Source organism: Lampetra fluviatilis, chromosome 21, assembly GCF_964198595.1.
Source record: "Lampetra fluviatilis chromosome 21, kcLamFluv1.1, whole genome shotgun sequence".
Taxonomy (NCBI): Eukaryota; Metazoa; Chordata; class Hyperoartia; order Petromyzontiformes; family Petromyzontidae; genus Lampetra; species Lampetra fluviatilis.
The window spans coordinates 7,528,589-7,539,348 of record NC_136295.1 but is presented as its reverse complement, the minus strand read 5'-3'; the positions used below and the strand labels follow the sequence as shown (position 1 = coordinate 7,539,348).

The 10,760-nt window shown below is 50.3% G+C and overlaps 1 non-coding gene across 1 annotated transcript; it reads left to right on the top strand.

Annotated features, from left to right (window-relative positions):
- The first annotated feature begins 2,216 nt into the window (after positions 1 to 2,216).
- Positions 2,217 to 2,289, top strand: TRNAR-CCU (transfer RNA arginine (anticodon CCU)). The gene has a single exon. It is a non-coding gene; the product is annotated as a tRNA-Arg (tRNA).
- Positions 2,290 to 10,760: the final 8,471 nt, after the last annotated feature.

Here is a 10,760-nt window from a genome sequence, read left to right as displayed (position 1 = left end):
ATTCTTCATTTGTATAGTTTTGCTCGTGCAAAGCAGGTCGTCACGTGAACAAATGTGGCCATTGGATCCCCAACCCCCCCCCCCCCCAAACCCGGTTACGGTGAAAAGCGACCAACATTTTACAATTATTGTCCGACGTTTCGCGGACGATTCCCCTCCCCCCTCCCCTCCCACTCCCTACCCCTCCCCTCCCCCTACCCCTCCCCTCCCCTCCCACTCCCTCCCCTCTCTCCTCCCACTCCTCGAGCGGGCCCGGCTCATGCTCCGAGCGAGGCGCTTGGAGCGATTGTTCGTGACACCGAAATGACACTCAGGGTGCACCAATTGGGTCTCTTTCTCTTCTTACCTTGGGTCTTTTTTATTTCGCTCTGTCTCAGTGTGTCTCTCTCTCTGTGTACCTCTGTCTGTGTGTGTGTGTCTATGTCTGTTGCTCTGTTTGTGTCTCTCTCTCTTTGTCGATCCACCTCTGTGTGTCTCGTCGCTCTGTGTGTGTGTGTCTCTCTGCGTGTAGCTCTGTCTGTGTGTATCGCTCAACCTTTGTGTGGGTCTCTCGCTGTCGCAATGTCTCTGTGTGTGTCTCTGTGTCGCTGTCTCTATGTGTATCTGTGTGCAACTCTGTCTGTGTGTGTCGCTCCCTCTGAGCCGTTCAGCCTATGTGTCTGTCTATGTGTCTCTCTATCTGTATCGCTCTCTGTGTCTTTATCTTTTTCGCTTCATCGAACGCTGGGGAGCCGGACAAGCCCTCCGTACCAGCGTGCACGGCACCCTCGTGTTCACCTTCTGAAGCGCTCGCTCGTCACCGTGGCGTGCGCGATGACACCACAACCACCACCACGTGAATTTTATTTCGTGTTGTGCGCGGTGCTTTTAGCGCCACAGCGCGTCGATTTGTAGCGTTTGTTTTCATTTGTTTGCTGGTGACTTTGCGTATTTCACATTGAAATCGCCTCCAGTGCTGTTGCTGCTGGCGGCAATAAAAGTTGTATAAAAGTCAAAGTCTGTTCCATCATCTCTCTCGGTCTCCCTCTCTCTTACATTGGATACAGAACGGTTGTTATGTTTATATTTACGTATATATGTTACGCGTGCATCACAACAAAAAAGACACGTTTTTGTGTTTTCGTCCGAAGAGAAAATGAGATACAGGCAGGGCTTCATGTCTGACTTGGGAGTCGAGGTTATCGGCGTAAGGCACTACCACTAGAGTACAAGGCACGCCTATCCATAATAGTCCTATATTGTTGTACCCTATTATCCTATAATCATACGAACACATTTATAGCAATGGTGCTAAAAGTATTCACTCCCAGGAGGCTGGGTAGGAGTGGGGGGGGGAAGCTGATGGATTGTGTAAAGAATATTTTTTTGACATGGAGAGACGGGTTTGTAAAAGGAGAGGATTGCCTGCTTATTTAACGTGTCGTACTTTAAAGAATATAGGATAGTATGGGGGTAAACACGGCATTCCTGGAACGAAATTATTCTATAAAACTCCCCACCCCCCGACCTCCCGTTGTGTTAGAGAATTGAACGTTACCGCCATAGTACCCCGGCTCTCGCATAATGTCCGTGATGCAGTCACTTTTAGTCTGTTGATGGTCGGCGATGCGGCAATCGACTCATCTCGAGGAGCTGTACTCACGATGCACCACCACTACGGTGCCACGTGCGAGCGTTCAGGGTTTCAGCGCAATCGTCCTCGCTGCGTTTCGACATCGCGGAGTGTGGCACTGATGTCGGATTGATTGGTACCCCAGTTGCGGAGATAAGTACACCCCTGGGGAAAAAATGTGTCCCAGAAATAAAATATGTAATTGCCACGGAAATTTAGTATTATTTGGTATTCCCCGGGGTACCGCCATAAGGATCAGCTGTCTTCAGAAGCAGATGTTACAGAACGATCCATAATCGAGGGTTTTTTAAAATCCTTTATATTAAGTTCACTTGCTTGCGCCCTTACGACCGTGAAAATATTTCGGTCGTTTTTTAACCCACTTCCCGTGATCCAATCGAGCAGACATTTTGCACACAGACTCATTGTGCGTGACAATTTATTTTCGTGAAATTTTTTTTCCAAAATTTTACACTTTTTAGGAAAAAAACAATTATCAACATGAATGAAACAGAGGGGACGAAAGGGGAAAAACATATCTTTTTTATTGTGAGTTTATTTAAGAAGTCTGTACATAAGCCAGGTTTTCATCATGCTACATGTAGCCCCAGTGGCCTAATGGATAAGGCACTGGCCTCCTAAGCCAGGGATTGTGGGTTGGAGTCCCACCTGGGGTAGCTGAGAAAATGTTGTTCATTTTGTAGACGTCAAGTTTATGAATCTGACGATTAGAAGCGAAGGTGGTACTGTGCCGATCGAAGAGAGTTTGAAATCAGTGTACTTTGGTGACAGGAATCAACATTGATAAAGCAGAGGGGACGAAAGGGGGAAATACATATCCATTTTTAAATCCTTTATTTAATCATTTATATTAAGTTAACCTGCTTGCTTGCTTGCGCGCTTACGACCGTGCAAATCTTTCGTCGTTTTTAAACCCACTTCCCGTGATCCAATCGAGCTGACATTTTGCACACAGACTCGTTGTGCGTGACAATTTATTTTCGTGAAAAATGTTTTTCCAAAATTTTCCACTTTTTAGGAAAAAAAAATGTCACTAACACAATCATATATTTTTCCTAAACACAGAAAATTATTCAAGAAAACAACAAAAATGTACAATATAAACAATCATACAAAAACTGAAAACCTTATAATCCTTATATACGACTTTCCTTATATTTAATTTAAAAACCCAATGTGATAAAAATGAAACTCTTACTCAAGAAAAACAGAAATGAATAATAAAATAAAACCGATGCCACGCATATAAAGGATTTATAGTGAAAAACTTTGTTTTTACGGTTTAATTTTTTAGGCGTTAGATCGCGTAAATATCATTGTGTGGTTAAACCCGCCACCACCCGATACAGCCAAATTAGTAAGGTTTGGAATGTCCTTTGCCAGTAGCAAAATATGATAATTGTTTTTTTACCCTTTAATCTGGCAACAAAACTGACACCTTTTTTTACAAGGAGTCATGTTTGCATTGACCACAATACCTGCGGTCGGAATGCAAACAAAAACACAACTCTGATAATGTATGCACTGTCCTTGAAATTGATTGGTCCACACCCGAGATAGCTTTTCTTAGAGCCTAGTCTCACATGGTGTTGGACCAGATGACGCCAGAAGGCGCACAACTCTAAGCCTTTTGGCGTCATCTGGTCCAAGCCACGGGGAGAGAGAGGGTAACGGGTTAACGAGGGGACAGGGTAATGAGGGGACGAGGTAACGTGGGGACAGGGTAACGAGGGGACAGGGTCACGTGGAGCCAAGGTAACGAGACAGGGTAACGAGGAGACAGAGTAACGATGGGACAGGGTAACGATGGGACAGGGTAACGAGGGGACAGGGTAACGTGGGGACGGGGTAACGATTGGACAGGGTAACGAGGAGACAGGGTAACGATGGAACAGGGTAACGAGGGGACAGGGTAACGAGGAGACGGGGTAACGATGGGACAGGGTAACGAGGGGACAGGGTAACGAGGGGACAGGGTAACGAAAAGACGGGGTAACGATGGGACAGGGTAACGAGGGGACAGGGTAACGAGGAGACAGGGTAACGAGGAGACAGGGTAACGATGGGACGGGGTAACGTGGGGACAGGGTAACGAGGGGACGGGGTAACGAGACAGGGTAACGTGGGGACACGGTAACGTGGGGACAGGGTAACGAGGGGACGGGGTAACGTGGGGACGGGGTAACGAGGGGACGGGGTAACGTGGGGACAGGGTAACGAGGGGACAGGTTAACGAGGGGACGGGGTAACGAGGGGACAGGGTAACGAGACAGGGTAACGATGGGACAGGGTAACGAGGGGACAGGGTAACGAGGAGACAGGGTAACGATGGGACGGGGTAACGTGGGGCAGGGTAACGTGGAGACAGGGTAACGAGGAGACAGGGTAACGAGGAGACAGGGTAACTAGGGGACAGGGTAACGAGGAAGCAGGGTAACGAGGGGGCAGGGTAACGAGGGGACAGGGTAACGATGGGACGGGGTAACGAGGGGACAGGGTAACGAGGGGACAGGGTAACGAGGGGACAGGGTAACGAGGAAGCAGGGTAACGAGGGGACAGGGTAACGAGGGGACGGGGTAACGAGGTTGGAGAGAGAGTCACAGTTTTGCAGGACGACAAAAGTTGAGCAAACTTCTGTGCTCATCTGTCGAGCATTCAGCAGCTCCATTGAAAAAACCCCGTGGCACATAAGAGCCATTCATAAACAACAACAACAACAACAACAACAACAAATCAGGTGCGGGGGGGGGGGGGGTAGAGGAGCATCCCTGCAAATGTCTGGCTCCGGCCCCTGCCGGCAGAAGGACCTCCACGAGACGGCAGTTCCCAAGAGAGCCACTCGCTCTGGGTCCACTCTGTCACGCTGGCTACTGCGTGCCGGCATGAGTTGGGCAGTAAACCCTCGCGTGTGACCCCCCCCCCCATCCCGCCAGACGCGACCTCTCCATCGACTGCAGCTTAACCCGGTGACGACTACAGCACTCATCGGTGGAGCAGAGGCGGCGGAGAAGGAGAGGGGGGGGGGCACATGAAGCAAAGCATTGAAAAAATAACGAAATGATGAACGAAGCAAAGTGCCGACTACACCGAGCATCTTCTTGTTTCCTCGGATCGTAAAAGAAAAAATAGAGGGTGGTGGTGGACGGGGGAATTCAAGACGCTTGCACCGGGAGACGGAATCGAAACGCGTTCGACTTTTGTCGTTCGCAGTCGCAGACTGCGGCGGTGCGAAGCTGTTGCGCCGCCACCATCAGCGACACTCATAGCACGCTCTGACTGTTGTGGGATGTCCGTAGATTGAAATGGGGGGCGGGGGGGGTGCGGGTGGAGCCCTACCGACCAGTGCGGGGCCTGTAGCATTCGTTATAATGGAATAAATAAAAACACGTAAATATTAAAAGGCACATTTTTAACTTGCACGGTAAAGTAATTGCATTTTTTTCATTTGCTATCCAGCCAGAAAATACGGACAGATCGCTAACCTTAAACACTCAGTCGTTCGTAAAAGTTGAAGGCGGTATAGTACTGTAGTAATGGAGCAAGTGCAGTATCACTGAACCAAAATTGATAGCGCGGGGCCCTTGAAAGTGCTAGCAGCTACTACATATGTACATATATAGCTACTACTTTTGCTACTAGGAGGATAATCCGGCACTGCTGACCGACGCTTTCAATCTCAACCGGTGAGTGTTACGCCTGACACCGTGACGTCGACTCGTGCGCGCCACCCCTCCACCCAAAATGCGCGGGGCCCGGGGCGATCGCCTCAATGCCGCCGAGGAACGGCGACGGCTTACTCTTATTATTGTTATCATCATTGTCATATTGATTCCAAATCGACCTTAAACAAATAATTGCCCCGTCGTTTAAGCCCTACCGCAAATCGTCTCTGCGTGAATCGGACTTGCCTCGGGTTTCAACGCGAGCGAGAGAGAGGAGGGAGAGAGAGAGAGAGGACAGCAGAGAAAGGCAGAGAGAAAGAGAGAGAATGTCTCATCGTCTTGAAGCCATCGATTACCCCTCGATGGGGGCTGGGGTGCGGGGGGCGGTGGGGGAGCCCATTAAAAGCAATAAGGGAGCTCTTTGAAGTAAATAGCTTCGACTCCAAAACTAAATTGCGTTTCCATTCATGAGATTTAATCCACAGAAGCTTCACACAAACCACCCAGCCATCTTCTCCCCCCACACCACCACCACCAGCACCACCACCACCACCGCTAGCACCACCACCAGCACCACCGCCACCACCGCCACCACCAGCACCACCAGCACCACCACCAGCACCACCAGCACCACCACCTCCATCGACACCACCACCAGCACCATCACCACCGCCGCCGCCGCCACCACCGCCACCACAACCACCGCCCTCGCCACCACCACCGCCAGCACCACCGCCACCACCGCCACCACCACCACCGTCACCACCAGCACCACCACCAGCACTATCACCACCACCACCGCCACCACCGCAACCACCGCCACCGCAACCACCGCCGCCGCCACCACCGCCACCAGCACCGCCACCACTGCCACCGCCACTACCAGCACCGCCACCGCTACCACCACCACCACCGCCAACACCACCACCACCATCGCCACCACCACCACCAGCACCACCACCACCATCGCCACCATCGCCACCACCACCACCACCACCGCCAGCACCACCGCCACCACCAGCACCACCACCAGCACCACCACCAGCACCGTCACCACCAGCACCACCGCCACCACCACCAGCACCACCGCCACCACCAGTCGACCCCCCCCCCCCCTTCAAGAAGAGCATTTACGGAGGAGAAAAAGGGGGTGACATTGGCTCGTTGTAAATATCTTCTCTGTCGCTTGCGCCGATCAATGGGCGCGATTGTTGTAATTCCTCGTGTGTTGATTCTCGTATCGTGTGTGGTTCACAGCGGCGGGGGGGGGGGGGTCTGACTCATGACGTGGGGTTGTGGTCGGGTTATTGCCACGGCGCGGTGTACGACGATATATGTGGTGTGCGTGGTGCTGCTTGCGAGATGGGTTGTTGTTGTTGTTGGCGTTGTTGTTGTTGGCGTTGTTGTTGTTGTGCGCCAAGTTGAGGGAGCAGGGTGAACGCACGCTTGCGTGTACAAAGACAAAGGTCCTCGTATAGCCTGTAACAGAATGTTGGGACAAGTGCTGTTAGCGAGCGCCTACGAAGGCGGGCGGGGCACACCCGGCCGCTTTGTCTTCCCAATGTTTACACATCGCGCCGGGTACTTATTTGAGGCTGAGTCGACCTGATAATTGTTTTTTTACCCTTCTATCTGGCAACAAAACTGACACCTATTTTTACAAGGAGTCATGTTCCAATGGTGTAAATGCTTACCCCGAGCTCTCATACTCTGATGGTGCATTGTCTTTGAGTTGTGCGCCTTTTGGCGTCATCTGGTCCAACCCATGTGAGACTAGGCTCTAAGGAAAGCTGTCTCGGGTGTGGACCAATCAACTTCAAGGACAGTGCATACATTATCAGAGTTGTGTTTTTTGTTTGCATTATGACTGCAGGTATTGTGGTCTATGCAAACATGACTCCTTGTAAAAAAAAAGGTGTCAGTTTTGTTGCCAGATAGAAGGGTAAAAAAAACAATTATCATATTTTTTTTACTGGCAAATGAGGTTCCAATGGTGCTGAGTCGACCTGTTCAGATATTCGCCGCTGGTGTTGGCCGTGAGCGGGAATCGAACTTGTGGGTTCGTAGCGTTGCGCGCTAACCGCTACACGACCGCTCCCCTGATATCCACACGTACGCCCCACACATCCACTCGTGCATGCACAGAGTGCATATACCCCGATTAATATCGTTGCCAGAGTCTTGTTTAAATGCACACAAATTCAAATTTTCGCTTGTACGTTCTCTCCCGAACGCATTTAAAACATCACCTACCACCACATTTGAGAAATTAATTAACACAATAATAATTCATAATCAACGATTTTTGGGTTTAGATCGCGTTATTTATAAATGTGTCATAACCCTCCACCACCCGACACGGCCAATCAGTAAAAAAGTGTCACGTTGACAAAAGACAAATAGTTCACTGCTTTAGCCCACCGGTGTGTTGAAGCGTGAAACCACAACATTTACAATTTGAGTACGACGTTTCGCTGGTAATTGCATCCAGCATCATCGGGCAATTCGCCAGAATGGTGAGGCTCTGCTGTGTCTCCCTTTCGGGTGGTGGAGGGTTACGACACATTTATAAATAACGCGATCTAAACCCAAAAATCGTTGATTATGAACAATATTGGTCGCGAAAGCCTACGTGTTAAACTGACAATAATAATTAAACAATTCGTTGCCAATCCACTGCTGGATGAAGCAGCCCCCCCCCCACCCCCCGCGTCATGTATCCAGCACGTGTTTTTTCACCATACTTCACCACGCTGCTGGCCAATGCGAGGAGTGGATTCCGACGAACAGCTCGAATGTGACTCGCCACCGATGTTATTCGTTTGTTTATGTACTGGGTGTAATTGTGAACAACAGCTAATACCAGACATGAGTGCATCGGCATCACCGCTGGTTCACCGCAGCTCAAAGCCTCAGTAGTTCCCTACAAGGCGTGCGGTCAAGTTAGGAGATGCCCCGCGTGTGTGTATGTGTGTGTGTGTATGTGTGTGTGTATGTGTGTGTGTGTATGTGTGTGTGTGTATGTGTGTGTGTGTATGTGTGTGTGTGTATGTGTGTGTGTGTATGTGTGTGTGTGTATGTGTGTGTGTGTATGTGTGTGTGTGTATGTGTGTGTGTGTATGTGTGTGTGTGTATGTGTGTGTGTGTATGTGTGTGTGTGTATGTGTGTGTGTGTATGTGTGTGTGTGTATGTGTGTGTGTGTATGTGTGTGTGTGTATGTGTGTGTGTGAGCTCGCCATTTCATTGAAGGAACTGAAGACCAGAATCGGTGATTTCGCCGGCATCGGGACAGCAGAGTGGAGAAGAATGCGGGGAGCTTCTGTCCAGGGAGCGACGTTCTGGCCACTGTTGCTGCATCTGGCTGCTGTACCCTCTCTCTTACAGCACTCGAGAAACAGCTCTCTCTCGATGTATTTGTATGTATATATTAATAACAACTTGTTTTTTTTGACATAGCATTCCCATCTCTCGCCTTGCGCGGAGGCGTACTGTATACACAACACGTGAACATTCCTAGGTGCGCAAGCCGCTAGACGTGTAAAGCCAGTTGCAAGGTGGTGGTGGTGAGTGGATGGGTGCGGGGATAGGCTTGCCTGGTACCAGCGGTGTCAAGATCGGCCTCTGTGGAGGAGGCTCGTGAAGAACGCTGCTACTACTGGGCAGTTGGAGGCAGTCGCCCTCCAGCAACAACGGAAAGGGCAGAGGAATGACGCTCACAACAACGAGCGGAGCGCCGGGTGGCTAAAAACACAGCGATTTTGTACCAACGTCTGGAACAGTGCCGGATGATCCTCGTAGCAAAAGTAGCTACACATGGAGCTACGGGCCCCGCACTTTCAAGGGCCCCGCGCTGAATGCTTTCAAGCTATAAATTCAGGTTCAGTGAGTCTGCACTTGCTCTATTACTATAGTACTATACTGCCTTCAAACTTTACGAACGACTGGGTGTTTAAGGTTAGCGATTTGTCGTATTATCTGTCTGTATAGCAAATGAAAAAATACAATTACTTTACTGTGCAAGTAAAAAAAAGTTTTAATATTTATGTTTTTTAGGGCCCCTTTATAACATATGCTACAGGTCCCGCACTAGCTTAATCCGGCACTGGCCTGGAACCGGTGTCGAACTTGATTCCACGTGTTTAATGTCACACGCTGTGTGAGTGCCTTCGTGTGTAATGGCGCTGTGTTTTAATTCCCTAGGCGAGCGGTCTGCAACCAAAAAGTAACAACAATGGGCACGTAGGACTTTCGCGAAGACCACTAATTAACACTGACGCACGATAGAGGTGTTTGGGTCAGATCGGGGAAACTTCACGGCACTCGAATCGTAAATGTCGCGGGTTCACTCTCCAGACACACGCGGTGTTGCTGTACGAGTCACGAACTGGCAACCCCCTTTTGTTCACGTGACAGAATCATGCTAATGTAGCTGCGTCGGGGAGGTGGCGGGTTTAACGACGCATTTACGTTTCGAATTAAAGCTTTCGTGACTGCAGGGATTCATCTTCTTGTATATATACGCTCCAAGCGTGGTGGTGTTTCATTCAGACGCTGTCTCCCCGACAGACCTGGTCTTCACCTGAGGACGGCTGCTTGCGTTGTGGCCGAAACGTCGTGAGAAATATTTTATTATGTTTTATTTTTATTATTTTATTACTTCCCTTCTGTGTGACTTTACCGAAAGAACCAAGAAGATAAAGCCGGTGCCCTTAAAGAGCATCGTGCCGCTCCGGGTTCCGCAGGTTGCCCCACCCCCTTGACCTCGGCTGACCGAGACACGTGACTGGGTTAGCGTCCGTGGAGAAGGGTGGCAACCCCCACCATCCAAAAGACAAAATATCCCCCGCCCCCCGTGCAGCCTTAACAGACTGTCGGGGCAAGGGCTGTTCGCGAGTAGCCAATCGCGTTCATCGGAGGAGAAGGGCAATAAACGTCGATGACTTTGATGACCCGAAGTCTCCCGATTACAAGACCCCCCCCCCCCCCCCAATGTCAGACGCAACTCGAAACTCGTTCCCGGTGTCAACGCAGCTGTACAAGGCCGGTCTCTCGCGCGAACAAAAGCGCAAAGATCACCCGTATAGCCTCAAGAGACCGTCGGGGCAAGTGCTGTTAGCGAGCACTTGTGATGGCCGGTAAGGCGCACCACGGGGTTGGGTGTGGCAGAACCACGCCCGGCCGCCTTTGTCTCCCCGGTGGCGATGTTTATACACCGCACCAGGTACTTATTTGAGACTGAGTGGACCTAGGGGAGGCCCAGGACCCGTTCAGATAATCGTCACTGGCCGTGAGCGTGAATATAACTCGGGTTGCTGGTTCTTAGCGAAGCTGAGCGCTAACCACTGCCTTACCGCAATCCTACCATCCACTCACTCACCAACTCACCCACTCGTTCATTCATTTGTTCACTCCTCGTTCATTGGTCAAGTCACGTCATTGTTAACTCGCGCACTAAGCCGCTCA